General features: G+C 41.0%; 1 protein-coding gene across 3 annotated transcripts in view; it reads right to left on the bottom strand.

Annotated features, from left to right (window-relative positions):
• TACC1 (transforming acidic coiled-coil containing protein 1) overlaps positions 1 to 12,252 on the bottom strand; it is a gene marked incomplete at its 5' end in the record, with an annotated part of 113,916 nt that extends 101,664 nt beyond the window's left edge. The window contains 2 exons of one of the 3 annotated variants that reach the window (XM_081269160.1): positions 12,000 to 12,096; positions 12,136 to 12,252. Of the gene's footprint in view, positions 1 to 11,999; positions 12,097 to 12,135 lie in introns of those variants that run through there. The other 2 variants (XM_081269154.1, XM_081269153.1) reach the window with 2 other exon arrangements.
• Between the last annotated feature and the right edge of the window lie 12,161 nt (positions 12,253 to 24,413).

The following is a 24,413-nucleotide window of genomic DNA, read 5'->3' as shown; positions in this document are numbered from 1 at the left end:
GTGTGGCTTGGTGGCAGAGCACTTGCCTAGCATGAGCAAAGCCCTAAGTTCAATTCCCAGCACACCTAAGGGGAAAAAAAAAGGCGGGGCTAGTGGAAGGAAGTTAAGTGATTGAAGACATGCCCTTGAAATGGGATATTGGGGCCTCAGCCCCTCCTCTTCTAATTTTCCCCCACAGTGACCATGAGGTGAGCAGCCTCCTCCACTCTATGCTCCAGCTATGATATATTGCCACTCCACAAGGTCCAAAAGCAACAAGCCAAGTGAGCATGTACTGAAACTTCTGAAATCATTAGCCAAGATAAATCTTTCCTCCTTCTAAGTTGATTTATCTCAAGTATTTTGTCACCGTGATGGAAAGCGGGCCATATGTACCTCTTTTTCTTTTTCTAGGTGTCACTTCTCAAAAAGCCTTAATAATGAAAGCACAGGGACTTTTTTGTGAATATGTCAGTATTCTATAAGAAATCCTAACAGTGGAAACATGCCATTATTTATTTGTCAAAATGCATAGAACTTTAAGGCACAAAGAGTGAACCTTAATGTATGCAAATTGAAGAAAAATAATTTAGGAGCTCAGATGATCCCAGGATGAAATGCAAATTGTGATAAAAACAATCTAACTGTATTATAAATTTGTGAAAAATCTTCACTGAAGTGGGTGTGGGGGTAAAGATGCTGACCTAAGTAACTCTGGAAATGAGTAGAGTCTATTAAGATAAAGGTGAAAGAAACTGCACTGTAATCTAGTTGACCAAGTTGTTTCCTGTGGGGGTCCATGGTAACAATTCTAATACCACCACACATGTATATTGCAATTGAACAATTACGTAAATGGATAGCAGATGGTGGGAGCCAGGATTCTCATTGTCGTAGTGGAAAATTACAAATTGGAAAGGGGAGGTCTAGAATGATCCTTGTGGTAATGGATTAGAGTTGGAAGTATCCGTATGGATTCATGTTTATGTTAACATATAGTTGGTTACACACAGAAATATTTTAAAATGGTGAACATACACAGATTAGCACATGCATAGTCTCCTTGTATAGCTGAAAGGGTACTGACACACCCTAATATTGACAAGCTCATCCAATACTGAGATCTTGGTTTTTAATATCATTCTCCAAAATAAATAAAGGAACCTGGGTTACTTGGAGAAATAGCTGAATCTAAGACTGGGGTTGGAAATATACAAGATCCATCTGGAACATCTTGTAATGGTAGGTGCAGCTTGTAGTTTAAAAAAAAAAAAAGTGCTCAAGAAACAAATACCAAATCCCAAAATGATAGGATTATTGCAAAGGGACACAAAAGTCAAGGAAAGAGTACCCAATGTCCAAAGCTATAAAGTATACAATAAACATACACGAGTCCCTACTAATATAAATAAATGATTAAACATAAATACATGAAAAGATGAGATAAATCTACTATGAAGGAATTCTAAATAATTTATGTGTGAACTCCACCCTCAGTGAGGCAGTGCTTAACTTTCCACTTCTAAGTGTGGACTGTGCACAGTGACTTCCTTCCTAAGAGGACACAATAAAAACAGAGACATCTGACAAACACTACTTCAAGCCAGGTGATTAAGGTCAACACCAGGAGTGATGTCATCACATTCGTAGCAGGTACTTTTAATAGGATATGGTGAGAATGACAATTTACTTTCCCCAAATATAAATCCCACTGTAATCATAAGAAAAACACAAGACAGATTCCAAAGATGAGATATTCTACAAAGTACTTTACCCGATTGTCCTCAAAACTATCAAGGTCATCAAAACCAAGGAAAGCCTGAGAAAATATCAAGCCAAGGAAAACCTAAAGGAACATGACTACCAGATATAATATGGCGTCCTGGATAGTAGACTTTGGGCAAATACCAAGAAAATCCAAACTAAGTATGAACTTAAGTTCATCAAATGTGAAATAAGGACCTCACAAATGTTAGATGTTAATAATAGGGGAAATTGGATATGGAGTATATGGCAATACTGCACAATCTTCACAATTTGTCTGCAAATCTACAACTGTTAGAAAATCTATAACTGTTACAAAAAGTTCATCTAAAAATAATTCCTTATATTATTAAAATGAATTTAATTATACTTAGATAAATGTGCCTGCTAGTAATTTTTACCATCATGAGTGGCACTTGACAGTCCTCTGCCTAGATTTCCCCCCACCATACGTTTTCATGTGCCCGCTCTTTGTTGACAGTCAGGGCTCTATTCAGATATCATGACTTCAGGGAGAGTTTTTCTAACTACCCAGTCTGAAGCAGCACCTCCCAATCCCATACACATTCCTTCTCATCTTGTCTTGGTTCCTTCCAAAATTATTTTGCTTTTGTGTATTGTCTCATAACCACCTCCATCCATTAGACTCAGTACCACATAGAGTCATCCACAGTTACTTCTCAATGCCTAGACAAGTATCTGGAAATACAATGAGCACTCAAAAAGAATTGTTGGATGAATAAATTAAAAAAATAGGTCTAAATCCTTTACATATGATAGTCATTCAAACATACAAACTTGCACTCCTTCTAGTTTTCTTTAGGCAAAAAATCTCTATCGGGCATGGTGGCATACGCCTGTAATCCCAGCTGCGAGGGAGGCTAAGGCAAAAGGATCAGCAGCCTCAGCAAAAGCAAGGCACTAAGCAACTCAGTGAGACCCTGTCTCTAAATAAAATATAAAATAGGGCTGGGGATGTGCCCCCTCCCCACAAAAAAAAGTCTCTAGATTCTTCAGCATTCCTCTTGACATAGTTGCCTTGTACTTAATTATGATATAGTAGTAGTAATAATAATTTTATTGAGGGCTGGGGATGTGGCTCAAGTGGCAGCGCACTCGCCTGGCATGCGTGTGGCCCGGGTTCGATCCTCAGCACCACATACAAACAAAAACAAAGATATTGTGTCCACTGAAAACTAAAAAATAAATATTAAAATTCTCTCTCTAAAAAATTATAATTTTATTGATTTATCACTTTACTTTGTGCTATGCACTGCGAAGGACTTTTAAAAGAGTTTCTTTTTTAATCCTCACCAAAAATGTATGCTCCACGAGTCAGTACTACTGAAGATCTCTGAAATGTCATTATCCCTCTTAAAGAGTGGCTCCAGGGGCTGAGGATGTGGCTCAAGCGGTAGCGTGCTCGCCTGGCATGCGTGCGGCCGGGTTCGATCCTCAGCACCACATACCAACAAGGATGTTGTGTCCGCCGAAAAACTAAAATAAATAAATAAATTCCCTCTCTCTCTCTCTCTCTCTCTCTCTCTCTGCCCCCCCCTCTCTTAAAAAAAAAAAAAAAAAAAAGAGTGGCTCCAGATCTGAACTCCGCTGTCTGGATGTGATCTGGATGGCCTGACCATTGTCTTCTCTGATGTATGCTATCAAAATCGCCTATGTGGAGGGGTGGGTTGGCTTAAGCAATGAACTTACTGTTTGTCCTCTACCAGTGAGAATCACATTGGTCTGGAACAAGATTGGTGCTATGGCAGAATATAATTCCATTTCCTCACCACGGGCACCATTTAGTTCTGCTGGCTTGTTTTCATAGCATGACTTTCTCAATGAAGGAAGCTCGGTGTTAGTCTATATTTTGGCACAGTCATCCATCTCATTGTGGACTGGCACTTTGGGTAGCACTGATCTCAGCCAAAATTCTCAACATGATTTTTTAAAAATATATTCTTTTTAGTTGTAGATGAACACAATACCTTCATTTTATTTATCTATTTTTTTTATGTGGTGCTAAGGATCAATCCCAGTGCCTCATGCATGCTAGGAAGCACTCTACTACTGAGCTACAACCACAGTCCTCTCAGCATGATTTTTTTATTCATGTTGTAACACAGGCTCAACATCTAGTATATTACTACTGCCTACCAACTTCCAGTAAGAGGACCTATTTGGGATCTAAATCCTACAAAGAATACTCAAAGATGGCCCAGGAGAGCAGTTCGTGACAAGTCGTGAGAGGAAGGCATAGTGGAAAATTCTTAAGATTGGTTCCCAAGATTTCTGTCTTTATCCTGGGCCTATCACTAACCTGCTGTGAGTAAGAAAATTTCCATTTCTGGGCCTCATCTGTAAGAAAGGGTGACAGAGCTACTTGATTTCTAAGGGCCTTCCAGGTTTTATGGTGTAAGATCCAACTCTTTGAGTCAAAGAACTTCCATACTCTAAATGTCCCTAGACTGGACCTTCCACGGTTTTCATGCCCCATCATAGCCCACCATCTTGACTGCCACAGTGCTTTGTCTGGGGACAAATTAGCTGGCTTCAGAAGGGGAATATCACAATGATATCCAGCGGCCAGGCCCCAAGATAAAAGAATTAGTCTAGGGGCTGAAAGTCTTCCCCAAAGATGGACCGATACTTTTGTCAAGCATAATGATATCAATACACAAATTCCATTAGAATTGTTCTGAAGGAATTCCATGTGTTTGTCATACTCTGTCATAGGCCAAATAATAACCTCCAAGATGTCAATTCTTAATTCCTAGAACATGTAAATATTACATATTTGGAACAACATCATCTTATTTGCACATGTGGTACCCTATTTGCTAATGTGATTAAATTAAGGATTTTGAGATGTGGAGATTATCCTAGATGATCTGGGTGGGCCTTAAATACCATCAGAAGTATCTTTATAAAAGGGAAACAGGAGAAGTTTCCACATACAGAAATAGATGGCAAAATGACAGCAGCGCTAGATTTTGAAGTGATGTCGTCACAAGTCAAGGAATGCTGGAAGCCACCAGAAGCTGAAAGAGGCTAGGGACAAAGAACAGATTATCTCCCCAGGCATCTGGAGGGAGCACATCCCTGCCAATGCCAATCAAGCTCAGTGAGGCTGACTTGGATTTCTAGACTCCAGAGCTTTGAGAGAATAAGTTTGTTGCTTTAAGCCACCAAGTTTGTGGTCATTTGTAACAGTAGCCATAGGAAACTAATATACTCTGCTCCTTTCAGTTATATTTTCCTTTCATACAGATTGGTATGGTTTAGATCCTCAATGTTGCCTAAAGGTTCAGGTGCTAAAGGCTTGGGCCCCAGCCTGTGGTGCTATTGGCAAGTGATGGAACCTTTAGGAGATGGGGCTTAGTAGGAGGAAGTTAGGTCATTGGGGCTGTGCCCTTAAAGGGGATATTGAGCCCTTGGCTCCCTCCTCCCTCTTTCTGCTTTCTGGCCACCATGAGGTGAACAGCTTTGCTTCACCAAGGCCTCCAGTTATGATGTTCTGCCTCAAAGGTCCCAATACAACAGAGCTCACCGACCATGGACTGAAACCTCTGAAACCTTGAACCAAAATAAATCTTCCTCCATCAGGTGCTGTGGTGCATACCTGTAATCCCAGCAACTCACGAGGCTGAGGCAGGAGGATCACAAGTTCAAGGCCAGCTTCAGCAACTTAGAGAGACCTTGTCTTTAAAAAAATAAAATAAAATAAAAAGGGTTGGGAGTATAGTTAAGTGGTAAAGCACCCCTGGGTTCAATTGTCAATACTGCAGAGGAAAAACAAAAAAAGCAATTTCCTCCTTTAAGTTGATTTATCTCAGGTATTTGTTCCAGCAGAGAAAGCTGACGGACACAGTTTCTCTTTTTCTAATGAACAAAGGATGCCGGTGAATAAAAAAATTTCAATCTAAAAATAAAAGAGCTGCTTACAGAAGTCCGAGTGGAGTTTGGAAGTCCACAAAAGATAACCAAGTACCCCTGGACTGTCTATACAGAGGAGAAGACCCTGCTACCACCCTTAGCTCCAGGTCAGGAGGAAAGAGCTGAATGGAGAGCTGGCTGGCTGCCTGATCAAGCTGTGGCTTCAGAGAACACACCCTGCCCATGGTGACCCAGCAGGAAAGGAGCAAGGGAAATGCCTACCTTCCTACCACCACTCCCTTCCTCTGACTCCCTACAGGTGTCTTCCATTTGGGTGAATCTAAGTAGAAACCAAATGCAAGGGAGTCATTAAGGCCAGAGCAGTGGAGGCTAGAGAGTGGATGTATAAGAGCAAATGGAAACACCTAGTAGGCATGTAACTTTAATCCCTTCTCAAGACTATCCACCCAGATCAATTTAGTTTTGTGAACTAAGAGGGGGCCCTGGACTCTGGCCATGTGGCCTTGGGAAATTCACTGCCTCTCTAGGCCTCCTTCTCTTCAGCTGTGAAAGGCAGGGTTTAAAATAGAGTCTCTAAGATCCCCCTTAGCTCTGGTGGGCGTGATTCTGGAAGCAGATCGAATGCCTTACCAGGCTAGGCTAATGTGTGCCTTGAGTCCTGACAGCTGTTTATTTAAGTACATGCAGGCCTTTCTTTCCATGACGTACACATCTCAGCATCTGTTCAAGCACATGCAGTGCATGCTGGGTACTGAGCCCCTCGAGTAGGCTGTGCTCTCATGCAGCATGCAGACCTATCACAGGCATGCTGGAAAAGCAAGCATTAGACCAGAAACCCACACTGGGTTCTGGAGGACCAACTCAAAAGCCCAAGAGGCTGGCAGTAAGGCAAGCCACTTACCCATTGGCTGGGTTGGCAATTGGTGGGCACGCCTGCTGTTCCTTAAGAAGACCAGGAAGGCCTCAGCAGCTGGCTGCAGCCGAATAGCCCTCAGGCTGGTCAGCAAGTCCACTGGCAAGCCCAGAAAGCCCAGCAAAGGGTTGACTGCCAGCAACCATGCAGATGGTAATAATTAGCCAGAAAAATCAAGCTATGGAAAGTTCCAAGGGTCCAGGAAAGTCCTACATTACACAAAGAACATACTGAGCCCTCCCTTGCTGCCTTGGGGCATTTTGTTCTGTATTTTGTCTGCTTTTTCAACTCTTCCTGTCTGCTTGGGTCTCTCTGGAACCTCTTTTAAAAAATAGAGGGTGAGGGTAAAGAATAAAGCATCCTCATTGCTGCTCTAGGGCTGAAACTGCAGAAGGCATAGAAGCCTCCCCCCACCCCTGCCCATCCCCATGTATCTTGGGTGGTCTGGCATAAACAACAGATTCCCTCCCTTTCTCCCACCCTACTCCTAGTCATTAAACTAGGACACTCCATAATTACTGATGGGCCCCAAATGAGCCCTGGTTTATAGTGTGTGATTTGGAGGAGAGAGTAAAGCCTAAGGAGGACCTATATTCCAAATCCTTAAAAACTGTCCCCAAACTGCTAATGATTGCCAAATTCCATGGTCATCTTGTTCCCAGCAAAACAATCTGATCCTTGTTATACACACACCCACACTTGGGTGGTATGTGATTAAGGTTTGTCCAGTGAATTAAGGGCCTGCAAGCCTTACAGAGCTAAGGAAGTGAGGGGAGTCTGAATGTGAAAGGCTGAGAAGGTGGATGGGAGAGAGGCTATTGGGAAAGATGAAGGCTCTGGACATCAAGGAATAATATTATGCCCTTCATACAGCTGCCTAGAGCTGTCCCTATTGAGCTGGTGCTATAAATATTCTGAAAATTCAGGTAAGCAGCATCACTAGTGACTAACACACCAAAAGCCTATGACCTGGGCTTTCAAAGCTCCTCTCAGGTGGGAGGTTGCCTTTCCAGCCCAGATAACAACCATGAAGTGTGGTTACAGGCTGCCTCAGAAGTCTTCTTACTCCAAACACTCTTGCTACCCACTATCACAGTGGAACCTAAAAGTCTCCCATTAGATCCCACACCAGTACATGAATTTGTTTTTTACAGCAGTCCATCCTTATCCAAGGTTTCTCTTTCCGGGATTTCAGTTACCTACAATCAACCATGATCTGAATGCATTAAGTAGAAATTTTCAGAAATAAAAAAATGTAGAAGTTTTAAACTGCACATGGTTCTGAATAACATGATGAAATTTCACACTATCCCCTTGTCCCTCCTAGGATGTGAACCATGCCTTTGACCAGTGTATTCATGCTGTATAGGCTACCTGCACGTTAGTCACTTAGTAGCAGACTCAGTTATCAGAAAGTTGCAGTATCACAGTACCTGTGTACTAGTAACCCTTCTTTTACTTAAAGGCCCCAAGGCAAAAGAGTAGAGATGCTGGCAATTTGAATATGCCAAACAGAAGCATAAAGTGCTTCTTTTAAGTGAAAAGTTGAAAGCTCTTTATAAGGAGAAACTGCCCGGCCATTTTGTTGTTGTTGTTGTTGTTATTGTTTTTGCTTAGGGCATCTACCTGTGCATCTCCTGTCAAGTGCCCTGGGCATCTTCCAACCCCTGCTCTACAAAATGCCTTAAGAGGGTTTCACTCAGATTTAGTGTTTTGAGAGTTACCATTCCTACTACTCTTTCCATTCACTTCCACATTAGGTCTCTGTCTGTCTGTCTATTCTTTTATTTTTCCTTTTTTTTTTTTTGTAAGGGGGATTGAGCCTAGAGATGCTTTACTACTGAGCTACATCCCTAGTCCTTTTTATTTTCTTATTTTGAGACAGAATTTCTCTAAGTTACTAAGGATCTTGCTAAATTGCTGAGGCTGGCCCTGAACCTGTCATTCTCCTGCCTCAGCCTGCCAAGTTCCTGGGATTATAGGTGTGCACCACCATGCCCAGTCAATATTCAATATTCCTTAAACAGACTGAAATGGTTTAAATCAGGGAGAATTAGATTTACTAGAATTTTAATGTCAGACTTAAGCATCCATACCCCCCATTAGGCATTCCCCTGAGTTAGAATCCTAACTCTAGTACTTATCAGCTGGCTGACTTTTTCATGTTATTTTTCTTCTCTAAACCTTGCTATCTTCATTTTTAAACTAGGGAAAATAACAGTACTCACCTGACAGGCAGTCATGAAGACTAGTCAAAGGGATAATGCATAGGAGCACTTCCCACAATGCCTGGCTCAGAGTAAATGTTCAGTAAATGTCAGTCATGGATTTATTTCTCACCTACTTGTATTTCCAGTAAAAGTTGGCAAAGTGATGCATGTGATTTCAAGATCATTATAAATCTAATCCAGACTTGGGCTGTGCTCACAAATTTGTTCTTTGAAAAATGCACAAAATTCATCTGTAAGTCGTGACCTCTCTTCTGTTTTTCTAAGATAAGCTACATATAGCTCTTAACGTTTATATCTCAGCTTGAAATTCTAAAGTCAATCTCTCAGAAATATAAGTGGTTCAGCCAATGGCATTTGGAAAAAAACAAGCACATTTTTTGTTTGTTTTTGTTATGTAATGGACCCAAGATGACCTAGCTAATGTGTGGCAGAGCCAGGATGTGCTTGCAGACAGTCTGGCTGCAGAGCCTAGCTCTCTTTCATTAAACTAACTATCCTGGGCTGTGTATGTAGCTCAGAGATAGAGCACTTGCTGAGCATGTGAAAGGCCCCGGGTTCAATTCCCCGCATCACAAATAAACAAATATAATAAAACTAAAGTTAAAAACTATACCATCTCATAGATAAATGAAGTTCATCAGGGGTACAGCATGGGCTAAAAGTCATTATTCCACTTACTCACAGGAGCACTCTTCCTTCCATAGAACATTCTGTGCTGACCCTTTAACCCTGCTCCTCCCAGGATATTTTCAGGGGCATCATTTGTCAAAATATAAAAGAACCATCATCACAACATATCCTTACTGCTGTCAAACAGGGCTGCAAAAAAAAAAAAAAAATATATATATATATATATATATATATATATATATATATATATTCAAGGCATTGCGGCTTGAACTCGGGGATGGATTCCAAACCCACCATCACCATTAACTGGCAGGATGCCCATATCACCATTAACTGGCAGGATGCCCATGGGCCAGTCACTTAATGTCCCTTCCTCTAGATTCCTCATCAGTGGAGTGGGGATCATGCCTCCTTGAGCTTTTTCGAAGATTACGTGAGCTGCTCTGAATAATATGCTCAATATAATGTCTGGCTCAATGAATAAGCAGTTATCATTAAGGAAGATCAATAATAAGCTATTATGATTATTGATTACATAGTCCATAACTGGGAGCAGAATTGAGATGGCCACCTTCAGAGAAGACTGAGAGAGGGGCCAGGTTGTAAAATAAGCTCTCCAGGGTGATGTTCCTTGTATGTCCCTATAAAGAGGAGAGGGTGCCTGAGACGGAGGAGTTCACTCCCTGAGCCTGGCTGGCACGCAGCCTCCAGCGGGCGCCCCACAACAGGACATGATCATTACAGGAGGCAGATGGGAGGACCAAGTGAGCTGAGACAGGGAAGCTAGAAATCCCGCTGCCATAAGCAGTCATTTTCAGTCTAGGCAAAGCACTACTTGTCAGCAGTTCTGCACATTATTTCAGAAAACTTTGTTTCAACTGGAAAAGTTGGTCTTTACCTGACCTACAAGTCAGGTACGGATGGAGCTACTCCATTGGAAGTAGAAAAAGAGATACCTGGAGCACCTACATGATGCTGGTCTCCATGTTGAAGTCCTCAGCAAAGGGGCCCAGCATCCCCCCAAAGAGCAATGGTGTTCTAACATAGCAGTTGGGAAATGTATGTAAGAGTGAACCCTGCCTTTCTTGAGCTTAGTATAAGCTCTCGTATAAGACAGGCTGGCAGCTGAACACCAGGCACAAATCCTAACAGGCACTATGGGCACTTCCTACCAAACTCTGAGGCTTCTCAGTTTGGAAGGGATCCTTCAACAGTTATACTGCCCAGTGAAGAGCACATTTGCACTGTTCACCTTCTTCAGTAAAACAGTCTTAAATTTTACCTCTCACAACACCTGGGTGAAGTGGCATTATTATTAGCCCATTTCCTAGATGAGGAAATTGAAGCAGAAGGCAATTAACTACCCAAAGTCATCCAGTTAGATAATGCTGAAACTCAGATTCAAACCTGGTCTTCCTGATTTCTGGGCAGAGCAGCCTAGATTTGAGACCCACGCTGCTCGGTCCCTCCTCTGTCTCTTACTAGTTGTGTCTCCAGCCTCAATTTCCTCATCTGTAAAATGGGAATGATGATGACAATACTTACCACCCTTAGAATAGTGCTTGGTGCAGGGCAAGTGCTCAGTTATCATTAAGGAGGATCAATAATAGTTGCTACCTCAAGATACCAACCAGTAGGCAGTGACAATTTTGTTCAATTCCCGCCCTCATTTAGTCAAGAGAACAGTGCATGACAATACGTGACTGAGGAACAAATTGTGTAGTACAGAGAGTAAAAACCATAGATGTTCAGAGAAAAGGCATTTAAAATGTCTCATTTATGACTGCTTCATAAGTTTTTGAGTACTCCTTGTGCAGAAGCCATGCTGAGTTCTCTGATCCCATCCAATGTCAGCACATGTACTGCCAAAGCTAGCTTTTCAGCCACTGGCTGGGAACATGTCCCTAACAAAGACAAAGGCCATGTGTGGGCTTCTGAGTAGACCAGTTAGCTCTGAGACACACACACACACACACACACACACACACACACACACACACACACCTATTTCAGACAGCACCTGAGTTCTGTCTAGAACTACAGCCCTGGTGCTCAAGGGCTCTGACCTTCTGACCTCAGGCTTGTGCCACATCCCCACACCTGGAGAAACAACTCCAGGCATGTGTCCCATGATGGTGGGTGGGAGGCAGGAGACAGCATCATGGGCCAGAAGACAGCATCCAGGTCCTAGGAAACCACCAGGCCTTCACCCCAGTCATTGCTCTCTGAATCTTTTCAGAGCTGAAGGTATTTATGAATGCTCCTTGACATTCCAGGGGCTCAGAAAAGAAAGAAAAGAAACGGAGACATCAGGGAATTCATATCAATTTCCCAGAATTCTGCCATGAATACTTCCCACACCCAACAAAATGTGTGCTTTCCAGGACGCAGTAATTAAAGTTCAATTTGGAAAGAGAAAGGAAGAAGGGACGACGGATCTCACCCCAGATTCTCCTCCTCCACCCACTGCCATGCACACCCCCTGCCTAAGAAAACACCCCAGCCCCAAGCTGAAAGGGTCGGTGCCTCATTTAGCTCAATAGATGGGAAATGACGGCAAGAATGTGCGGTGCCCCGGTTCCTACCTCTTCAGCCGGGTCCCCTTGCACCACCTGCTAGGGCTGATCCATCCCCTCTCCTTGGGAAGCCGCGGATCAGGGAGGAGTTCCGCGGAAGGAAGGGCAGGGCAGGGTCTCCCCACCCGAGCACTTGGGTAGAGGGACAAGGATGTTTTGTAACTCCTGCCTGGAACTTCCAGAGGCAGAACAGGAAATGTCCACTGGGGCCAGGATCTCAAGTGAGAAATCGGACGGGTCTCCTTTGCTGGGGAGCTTCCTGAGTGCGCTCCACGGGGATCTGCCTGGAATTTAAAGCTCCCTCTGACTTCCGGTGCCTTTCCCCCTTACACTTTCCTCCAGAACATTTTTTTTTTTCTTCTTCTTCTTCTTCTCTGAATGGAACGTCAGCTTTGTTCCTGGCCTGCTGGAAACATTTCCTTCTGCCTAAACATGGATCAGGAACACTCTCCCCTTGAGAGAGAATTTCTCGTGTTACAAAGTTCGATTTAAAAAACAAAAGTGAGCTATTTGTTTTGCCAACTTTTGCACTGGGAACATTTTTGATGGATTTTTTTTTTCCCTGCCCTGATCCTCTGGATTTCAAGAAACACACACACCCACCTCCATCTTGCTGACTTTTTACTTTTTTCTTAACTGCCTCCCCCCCCCCGTGGAAAAACAACAGTAGCTGGTACATGGTTCCAGTAAAGATGTCCTTCATCTGTGGGCTCCTAGGCTACTGCCCAAGTCAGCCTTCTTCATGCTGATGTGTCACTGGCTGTGCAGAGTGTGGTGTGTGGTGAAGGACAGAGAGGGTAATCATGGTCTTCAAGGACCTCTCTTGGTTTTAAGTCTTTTGATGATGGTCACACAGGAATTGACTACCTTTCCCAAATGATGTCCCATTCCATTACAAACTACCTCCTCTGCTCCCCAGGGATGATGGATATGTATGGGACTGAGAAGTCCCATCAGAATATTGAGTTGTTGATAATCGCCCAGATGGTGGCATGTCTGTGAATTATTAAATGCCACCACAAATTGGGAACCTTAGAGTACTTGTTGACCCCTGCAATAAAACTCAGTACTTCTCACAGTGCTAATTGGGGATTTGTTCACAGACAGAAAATGAGAAGGTCTCCTCTACTCTCTGTATTAAAAGAAGATAGAGGGGCTGGGGTTGTGTCTCGGTGGTAGAGTGCTCGCCTAGCACGTGTGAGGCACTGGGTTTCATCCTCAGCACCACATAAAATAAATAAAATAAAGATATTGTGTCCATCTACAACTAAAAAAAATTAAAAAGAAGGCACAGAATAAACAAACTATTAGTGCAAGCAAGATGTAAGGGGGAAAAGTGTGTGTGTGTGTGTGTGTGTGTGTGTGGTTTTTTTTTCAATTAACCAGGTTATAACTCTTTTTTTAATTAGTTGTTGATAGATCTTTATTTTATTTATTTGTATGTTGTGCTAAGAATCGAACCCAGTGCCTCATGCATGATAGGCAAGCACACTACCACTGAGCCACAACCCCCAAAATTCTTTAAACAACTTTTTAACTGTAATGCCTGTAATCCCAACTATTAGGCAGGATAATCACAGGTTCAAAGCCAGCCTGGGCAATTTAGTGAGACCCTGTCTCAAAATAAAAAAATTAAAAGGGCTTAGTGGTAGAGTCAGGGGCAGAGCAATCCTAGGAACCATAAAAAAAAATTGTTTGACTGACATATAAAACCATAAAAATAGTACACATTAAAGAGGTGTCATGATGTTTCAAAGCATGCATACATTGTGTGATGTTTAAATCAGGTAAAGCATATCTACCTCCTCAAATGTTTGTCATTTCTGTATGTTGAAAACATTCAAAAACTTTTTTTTCTAGCTTTTTGAAGTGTCAGTATTATTGTTGTCTGTAGTCACTCTACCATGCAACAGTACACCAGCTTGCTCCTATCTCTCAGTACCCATTGATTGACCTTGTCCCACCTCTCCCTCTCCACTACTCTCTCCAACCTCTGGTAATACTCTCAACTTCTGTGAGAACAACTTTCTCAGATTTCACAAATTAATGAGATCAAGTGTATTTGTCTCTCTGTGAGGTTAGAAAGTTTCAAATGCTTTAGAAGTGCCCTTCATTTACAGAAATTATACCACATTCATGATAGACTATGGCTAGCCATTTCTAGATTGTTGAGTTGATGTTCTGATTACATACTATCTGTATCTAGTCAGTAAGCAAAACTGACAGAGGTGATGTATTTCTGTTCTAGCTTGAGTTTTATGCCTGAACTTGAAAGTAACTGAAATGCGTTCATACTCTGGAAGTCACAGGTTCAGTCATTTCAAACTTGTGTTAATGTGGAGAGAATACTAATCAACAATCTTTAATCCATCTTTAAAAGTACTTAATTAGTTGTCTATTTTATATTCTAACATATTTAAACACAATAGTGAAATATAGAAATATCTCATTTGTTCTTCATCCTCAAATGATCTCAAGAGCCACACTTTGAAAGGAGGTGGACAGAGGGAGTCTATTTGATATCTGAACAGTTGACGAACCAGTTTTGATGTTGAAACTGAGGGTTAGAATCGTTGGGAGAGGGACTGGGGTTGTGGCTCAGCGATAGAGCAGTCGCCTAGCACATGCAAGGTGCTGGGTTCGATCCTTAGCACCACATAAAAATAAATAAATAAATAAACAAAGAAAATAAAGGTATTGTGTCCAACTACAATTAAATATATATCATTGGTAGAGCATTTGATCAGTATTCGTGATTTGTTCTGGGGCAATCCCCAGTACCTAAATAAATAAATAAATTCTGCTCCCATTTAAGGGCAAAAGTCTAATTCCATAGGCTTGAAGAACATACAGTTCAGTTGGTACAGCTCTCCAGAGATATCGATATGATGGGAGATATCGATATGATGGTGTTGCCAAACAGAATTAGTGGGATTGGCACTTCCAGTTCCCACCCCAAGATTGAGATTCACCTGACTGGCCACCTCTTTTCAGTTATTAAACTTGTTGCTTTGATATCATGAATACAGACACAGGGATAATGATCTCACATTGGACAGTAAAAGACAGAAATGAAGATAAGATGAAAACCCAGGCTTTTCAAGGTCAAAGTTCAACAATATTCCATATGAAAATATATCTTGTATTAGTTTGTGGAGGAGGGACCACACTGAATTTAACTAGCTATGCAGCATTGTTGAATGCCTACTGTGTGTGCCAGATCTGTTGGAGGCTTTCTCAGAAAACAATTTTTAACACCACAACTCCATAAGGCGTTACTGCTCTCATTTTATAAAAGAGAAGTTGGGATTCTGAGAAGTATATTTTGCAAAGTTACTTGTCAGTATTAAGATTATTTGTGACCTGAGTCATAATATTTTTTATTTCATGTTATTCCTGATGTCTGTTTAGTCCTTCAACTCCCTATGATGTTTCATGCCAATATCATCCATTCATTCAATCTAGTTAATAAATATTTAATGAACATCAGTGTGCATACCAGTGAGCCAGGAGATGAAGGGCTGCCCAAGGGATATTTGTAATCTGATCTTGCATGGAGAGAAATAAACATACCTGTGTCATTTAACTCAACAGTTCCACTCCTTGGTGTATATCCAAGAGAAACAAAAGCCTATATGTGAATGTTCATACCAGCATTATGTATAATAGCTGCTGGTAGAAACAACCCAAATGTTTATCAACTGAAGGTTAAATAAATAAAATGTGATATATCTATATAAAAGAATATTATAAAAAGAAACAAAGCACTTATATATACTGCATCATAGATGAATTTTGAACTCATTATGCAAAGTGAAAAATGCAGTCATAAAAGGCCACATATTATGGTTCCATTTATATATAATGTCCAGAATGAACAAATCTATGGGCACAAAAAGTAGATTAGTGGTTGCCAGGGGCTGGGACTGTGATGGAGTTGGGGTTTGGGGATTGATAGCTAAAGGATATAGGGTTTCCTTCAGGATGATAAAAATGTTCTGAAATTGTGGAAGAGCTTGCATAACTTTGTGAATATACAAAAAACATTGAACTATTTTGTGAACTTATGGTATGTGAATGATTTGTATGAATTACCTCTCACTAAAGCTGTTACAAAAACAGTACCCGAAAAAAAACCTCTATCTTATTTATTTTATAACCTGCCCCAACTTCCAAAGGGCCATATTTCATGTACAATTTCCTGTTTCCTTGGTTAAATCGTTTTGAGGGTTTATTTTGAAAAAGTAAAAACAATGTCCAAGGAAAGGAAAGACTATGTGGGAGGCTCATGGGGAGAACCATCTCTTATAAGAACAAATTATTCCATACATTATGGTTATCACATTCTTTGAAGATATCCCTTTTTGGGAGAATGATTATTCCCAATCTCTTTCCATTCTTCTCTCTATAAAAACACATTTGGAAAAAATAATTTATAAGTATCACATACTGAGTTTCAGAAACTGAACAATTACTATATGTGTATTTAATTAGTGAATGATTTTTTGTGGTACTGGTAATTGAACCCAGGGCCTTGCACATGCTAGGCAAATGCACTGATACTGAGTTACATCCCTAATCCTAATTAATGAATAAATGTTTGATTGCCTTAAACTAATGAAATAAATTCACGCTAATTTTTTCATTTCTCAGAAATAAGCATACTCTTACTCAGGGATCTCACATCATGCAGGAGCTAAGTCTGGTAGAGAAAGACAGGAAACAGTCCAGTAGGCAGTTTTATATTAGGACATGCAAGTTCAGTAAGGACCCAAGAACGGTGAGGAATGGCAAACCAGCTGCGTGGTGTGGCAAACCACCTGCAGAGCAGATGTGATAAGGAGACTTTTGAACTCAATGAGAAAATGCTGAAGGATCTGAAGCAAGAAGGGGTATGTTTTAGAAGGGGTGTTCTGGCATTAGTGGGAATGATGGATCTAGTACTTTCCCTATAGAATTTCTAATAAGAGATTTCATTATTAGTATGGTTATTTTTATTATTGTTGTTAATATTTGAAGCATAGATTATGTGTGGAAATAAGTTATCAGCTGTTTCCTAACCCCAGAAATATCATTCACACAGTTACAGAAGGGAAAGAGCATACAGTCCATTACCAGAACTGTCAACTCCAGTTCTTGATGGAGGACAGGTGTCATTCTCACAGATGTCCAGTAGATGGAGGCATTGCTGTTCTGAAAAACCTCTTTGCACAGGTCTTACTACTCCTTTCTGTATCTGGCAGCCAGCAAGTAAAGTAATCCAGCATTATGCAGTACAAGACCATAAGCTTTGTTTTTTTTTTTTTTTTAAGAGAGAGTGAGAGAGGGGGGAGAGAGAGAGAGAGAGAGAGAATTTTTAATATTTATTTATTATTTATTATTTATTTATTTTAAAATTGCTTTTATTTTTTAAATACACGACAGCAGAATGCATCACAATTCTTATTACACATATAGAACACAATTTTTCATATCTCTGTTTGTATATAAAATATGCTCACACCAATTCATGTCTTCATACATGTAAAGCTGCTTTTTCCTTTTTTTTTTTTTTTTGATAGAATGCTAGAATTCAATCTATATTAAGAAAAATCTGGATTACAGAGGTAACTTTCGTCCTCTTAAATCAATAACTTATCATTATTTTTTTTGTTGGTCGTTCAAAACATTACATAGTTCTTGATATATCATATTTCACAGTTTGATTCAAGTGGGTTATGAACTCCCATTTTTACCCCGTATACAGATTGCTGAATCACATCATTTACACTTCCATTGATCTACACATTGCCATTCTAGTGTCTGTTGTATTCTGCTGCCTTTCCTATCCTCTACTATCCCCGCTCCCCTCCCCTCCCCTCCCCTCTTCTCTCTCTACCCCCTCTACTGTAAATCATTTCTTCACTTGTATTATTCTTCCCTTACCCCTCATTTCCTCTTGTATGTAATTTTGTATAACCCTGAGGATCACCTTCCATTTCCATACAATTTCCCTTCTCTCTCACTTTCCCTCCCACCTCTCATCCCTGTTTAATGTTAATCTTCTTCTCATGCTCTTCATCCCTACTCTGTCCTTAGTTACTCCCCTTATATCAAAGCAGACATTTGGCATTTGTTTTTTAGGGATTGGCTAGCTTCACTTAGCATAATCTGCTCTAATGCCATCCATTTCCCTCCAAATTCTATGATTTTGTCATTTTTTAATGAAGAGTAATACTCCATTGTGTATAAATGCCACATTTTTTTTTATCCATTCGTCTATTGAAGAGCATCTAGGTTGGTTCCACAATCTTGCTATTGTGAATTGTGCTGCTATGAACATCGATGTAGCAGTGTCCCTGTAGCATGCTCTTAGTAGGTCTTTAGGGAATAGACCGAGAAGGGGAAAGCTGGGTCAAATGGTGGTTCCATTCCCAGCTTTCCAAGAAATCTCCATACTGCTTTCCAAATTGGCTGCACCAATTTGCAGTCCCACCAACAATGAACAAATGTACCTTTTTCCCCACATCCTCGCCAGCACTTGTTGTTGTTTGACTTCGTAATGGCTGCCAATCTTACTGGAGTGAGATGGTATCTTAGGGTGGTTTTGATTTGCATTTCTCTGATTGCTAGCGATGTTGAGCATTTTTCCATGTACTTGTTGATTGATTGTATATCCTCCTCTGAGAAGTGTCTGTTCAGGTCCTTGGCCCATTTGTTGATTGGGTTATTTGTTATCTTATTGTCTAATTTTTTGAGTTCTTTGTATATTCTGGATATTAGGGCTCTATCTGAAGTGTGAGGAGTAAAGATTTGTTCCCAGGATGTAGGCTCCCTATTTACCTCTCTTATTGTTTCTTTTGCTGAGAAAAAACTTTTTAGTTTGAGTAAGTCCCATTTGTTGATTCTAGTTATTAACTCTTGCGCTATGGGTGTCCTATTGAGGAATTTGGAGCCCAACCCCACAGTATGTAGATCATAGCCTACTTTTTCTTCTATCAGATGCTGTGTCTCTGATTTGATATCAAGCTCCTTGATCCATTTTGAGTTAACTTTTGTGCATGGCGAGAGAAAGGGATTCAGTTTCATTTTGATGCAAATGGATTTCCAGTTTTCCCAGTACCATTTGTTGAAGATGCTATCCTTCCTCCATTGCATACTTTTAGCCCCTTTATCAAATATAAGATAGTTGTAGTTTTGTGGATTGGTTTCTGTGTCCTCTATTCTATACCATTGGTCCACCCGCCTGTTTTGGTACCAATACCATGCTGTTTTTGTTACTATTGCTCTGTAGTATAGTTTGAAGTCTGGTATCGCTATACCACCTGATTCACACTTCCTGCTTAGCATTGTTTTTGCTATTCTGGGTCTTTTATTTTTCCATATGAATTTCATGATTGCTTTATCTATTTCTACAAGAAATGCCGTTGGGATTTTGATTGGCATTGCATTGAACTTATAGAGAACTTTTGGTAATATCGCCATTTTGATGATGTTAGTTCTGCCTATCCATGAACAGGGTATATTTTTCCATCTTCTAAGATCTTCTTCTATATCTCTCTTTAGGGTTCTGTAGTTTTCGTGTATAAGTCTTTCACCTCTTTTGTTAGGTTGATTCCCAAGTATTTTATTTTTTATTTTTTTGAGGATATTGTGAATGGAGTAGTTGTCCTCATTTCCATTTCAGAGGATTTGTCGCTGATATACAGGAATGCCTTTGATTTATGCGTGTTGATTTTATATCCTGCCACTTTGCTGAATTCATTTATTAGCTCTAATAGTTTCTTTGTAGACCCTTTGGGTCTGTTAGGTATAGAATCATGTCATCTGCAAGTAGTGATAATTTAAGTTCTTCTTTTCCTATTTTTATGCCTTTAATTTCTTTCATCTGTCTAATTGCTCTGGCCAGTGTTTCGAGGACTATGTTGAACAGAAGTGGTGAGAGAGGGCATCCCTGTCTTGTTCCAGATTTTAGAGGGAATGCCTTCAATTTTTCTCCATTCAGAATGATGCTAGCCTGTGGCTTAGCATAGATTGCTTTTACTATGTTGAAGTATGATCCTGTTATCCCTAATTTTTCTAGAGTTTTGAACATAAAGGGATGCTGTACTTTTTTATTTTATTTTATTGTTGGTTGTTCAAAACATTACATAGTTCTTAATATACCATATTTCACAGATTGATTCAAGTGGGTTATGAACTCCCATTTTTACCCCGTATACAGATTGCTGTGTCACATCAGTTACATTTCCATTGATTTACAAATTGCCTTTCTAGTGACTGATGTATTCTGCTGTCTATCCCATTCTCCACTATCCCCCCTCCCCTCCCCTCCCCTCCCCTCCCCTTCTCTCTCTCCACCCCCTCTACTATAAATCGTTTCTTCCACTTATATAATTTTTCTCCTACCCCTCCTTTCCTCTTATATGTAACTGTGTATAACCCTGAGGCTCACCTTCCAATTCCATGGGATGCTGTACTTTGTCGAATGCTTTTTCTGCATCTATCGAGATGATCATATGGTTCTTATTTTTAAGTCTATTGATGTGGTGAATAACATTTATTGATTTCCGTATATTGAACCAGCCTTGCATCCCAGGGATGAATCCTACTTGATCATGGTGTACAATTTTTTTGATATGTTTTTTAATCCGATTCGCCAGAATTTTATTGAGGATTTTTGCATCTAGGTTCATTAGAGATATTGGTCTGTAGTTTTCTTTCTTTGAAGTGTCTTTGTCTGGTTTAGGCATCAGGGGGATGTTGGCCTCATAGAATGAATTTGGAAGTTCTCCCTCTTTTTCTATTTCCTGAAATAGCTTGAAAAGTATTGGTATTAGTTCCTCTTTAAAGGTTTTGTAAAACTCTGCTGTATACCCATCCAGTCCTGGGCTTTTCTTAGTTGGTAGTCTATTGATGGTTTCTTCTAGTTCCTCAATTGTTATTGGTCTGTTTAGGTTGTCTATATCCTCCTGACTCAATCTGGGCAGATCATATGACTTAAGAAATTTATCGATGCCTTCACTATCTTCTATTTTATTGGAGTATAAGGATTCAAAATAATTTCTGATTATCTTCTGTATTTCTGAAGTGTCTGTTGTGATATTGCCTTTTTCATCCCATATGCTAGTAATTTGAGTTCTCTCTCTTCTTCTCTTCGTTAGCATGGCTAAAGGTCTGTCTATTTTATTTATTTTTTCAAAGAACCAACTTTTAGTTTTGTCAATTTTTTCAATTGTTTCTTTTGTTTAGATTTCATTAATTTCAGCTCTGATTTTAATTATTTCTTGCCTTCTACTTCTTTTGCTGTTGTTTTGCTCTTCTTTTTCTAGGATTTTGAGATGAAGTATGAGATCATTTATTTATTGGTTTTTTCTTTTTTTAAGGAATGAACTCCAAGCAATGAATTTTCCTCTTAGAACTGCTTTCAATGTGTCCCATAGATTCCGATATGTTGTGTCTGAGTTTTCATTTAACTCTAAGAATTTTTTAATTTCCTCCTTGATGTCTTCTAAAACCCATTGATCATTCAGTAACCTATTGTTCATTCTCCAAGTGATGCATGATTTTTCCTTCCTTCTTTTATCGTTGATTTTCAGTTTCATTCCATTATGATCAGATAAGATGCATGGTATTATCTCTACTCCTTTATATTGTCTAAGAGTTGCCCTGTGACATAATATATGATCTATTTTTGAGAAGGATCCATGTGCTGCTGAGAAAAAAGTGTAACTGCTTGATGTTGGGTGGTATATTCTATATATGTCAATTAAGTCTAGGTTGTTAATTGTGTTATTGAGTTCTATAGTTTCCTTATTCAACTTTTGTTTGGAAGATCTGTCCAGTGGTGAGAGAAGTGTGTTGAAGTCTCCCATGATTATTGTATGGTGGTCTATTAGACTCTTGAACTTGAGAAGAGTTTGCTTGATGAACATAGCTGCTCCATTGTTTGGGGCATATATATTTATGATTGTTATGTCTTGTTGGTGTATGGTTCCCTTGAGCAGTATGTAGTGTCCCTCTTTATCCCTTTTGATTAACTTTGGCTTGAAATCTATTTTATTTGATATGAGTATGGACACTCCTGCTTGTTTCCACAGTCCATATGAGTGATATGATTTTTCCCAACCTTTCACCTTCAGTCTATGTATATCTTTTCCTATCAAATGCGTCTCCTGTAGGCAGCATATTGTTGGGTCTTGTTTTGTGATCCATTCAACTAGCCTGTGTCTCTTAATTGGTGAGTTTAAGCCATTAACATTTAGGGTTATTATTGAAATATGGTTTGTTCTTCCAGCCATATTTGTTTATTAATGTTACTAAACCTGATTTGTTTTCTTCTTTGATTATTTTCCCTCCTTTATTGTTCTACCTCCCACTGTTGGTTTTCATTGTTATTTTCCATTTCCTCTTCCTGTAATGTTTTGCCAAGGATTTTTTGAAGAGATGGTGTTCTAGCTGCAAATCTTTTAACTTTTGTTTATCATGGAAGGTTTTAATTTCATCTTCCATCCTGAAGTTTAATTTCGCCGGATACACGATTCTTGGCTGGAACCCATTTTCTTTCAGTGTTTGAAATATGTTATTCCAGGATCTTCTAGCTTTCAGAGTCTGTGTTGAAAGATCAGCTGTTATCCTGATTGGCTTACCCCTAAATGTAATCTGCTTCCTTTCTCTTGTAGCTTTTAAAATTCTCTCCTTATTCTGTATGTTGGGCATCTTCATTATAATGTGTCTAGGTGTGGATCTCTTATGATTTTGCACATTCGGCGTCCTGTAGGTTTCTAGGATTTGGGATTCTGTCTCATTCTTCAAGTCTGGGAAGTTTTCTCGTATTATTTCATTGAATAGATTGTTTATTCCTTTGGTATGGACCTCCATGCCTTCCTGTATCCCAATGACTCTTAAGTTTGGTCTCTTTATGTTGTCCCATATTTCTTGGATGTTCTGCTCATGGTTTCTTAACTGTCTTGCTGAGCTGTCTATGTTCTTTTCAAGTTGAAATACTTTGTCTTCATTGTCTGATGTTCTATCTTCTAAGTGTTCTACTCTGCTGGTAGTATTCTCAATTGAGTTTTTAAGTTGGTTTATTGCTTCCTGCATTTCTAGGATTTCTATTTGTTTGTTTTTTATTACCTCTATCTCCCTGTATAATTGATCCTTTGCTTCTTGGATTTGTTTATGTAATTCCTTGTCAAAGTGATCTTTCATTGTCTGATTTTGCTGACTAATGTCTTCCTTGAGACTCCAGATCATCTGAAGCATGTATATCCTGAATTCTTTATCTGACATTCCATCTGTTGCAGCTATTACCTCTTCTAAAGTTGAGTTGACCTGCATTGCTTGTGGTCCTTTCTTGCCTTGTCTTTTCATACTGCTCGCGTTTCTTTCTGCTTGGTAAAACTGTTGTGTTTTTGAAATTTTCCCCCTATTTATTTATATTGGTCTTGTATAGTTGAAAAATCTCCTTTGCAGAGCGGGTAGTGGCTGTGCTCCTCCTCCAATTGGGGTGATCTGTCTACTATGCTGGCAGGCCGCTAGGCCTGCTCTGCCGGTCGGTCGCAGGTCTGCCCACCCTGTGGGCGCGGGTGGCGGCTCTGCTCTGGCCCCACACCAATTGTGGTGACGTGACTACCACGCCCACGGGTCATTGGGCCTGATCCGGATGCGGGCGGCGGCTCTGCTCGGCCCCTACTCCAATTGGTGTGACGTGTCTACCACGCTGGCAGGCCTCTTGGCCTGTTCCACCGGTGGGTTGCAGGTCTGCCTACCTTGCGGGCTCGGCGGCAGCTCTGCTCGGCCCCCACTCCAAATGGGGCTACCTGACTGCCACTCCGGCGGGTTGCTGGGCCTTTTCCGGACACGGGCGGCGGCTCTGCTCCGCCTCCACTCCGACCAGTGTGACGTGTCTGTCTCGCCAGCCGGCCGCTGGGCCCGTTCCGCCTGTGGGCTGCCAGTCTGCCTACCTTGCGAGTTCAGGCAGTGGCTCTGCTCGGCCTCCACTCCAAATGGGGTGACTTGACTGCCACGCCAGTGGGTCGCTGGGCCTTTTCCGGGCACAAGCAGTGGCCCCGCTCAGCCCCCACTCCAATCGGTGCGACGTGTTCACCACGCTGGCAGGCCACCGGGCCTGTCCCGCCGGTGGGTGGCAGGTCTGCCTACCTTGCAGGCTCGGGCGGCTGCTCTCTTCGGCCCCAGCTGCAGTTGGGGTGACGTGATACCACGCCGGCGGGTCGCTTGGCCTGTTCTGGGCACAGGCAGCAGTTCCACTCTGCCCCTCTGGCCCCCACAGCACCCAGCAGGACCCGGACGGAGAAGCAGTTTCCGCGGGATCCCCAGCCCAGGGCCAAAGCAGCTCCGGGAGCCAGAACCCTGCCGCCCTGAGCTTGGTGCACGCTCTGCTGGGAGCGGGCTCCAAGAAGCAGACTCCACGGGTTCCCCCAG

Source organism: Spermophilus citellus, assembly GCF_964194105.1.
Source record: "Spermophilus citellus genome assembly, chromosome: 16".
In the NCBI taxonomy this organism is placed as follows: Eukaryota; Metazoa; Chordata; class Mammalia; order Rodentia; family Sciuridae; genus Spermophilus; species Spermophilus citellus.
Note: the sequence above shows the minus strand (reverse complement) of the source record. Positions and strands in the feature narration are given on the sequence as shown.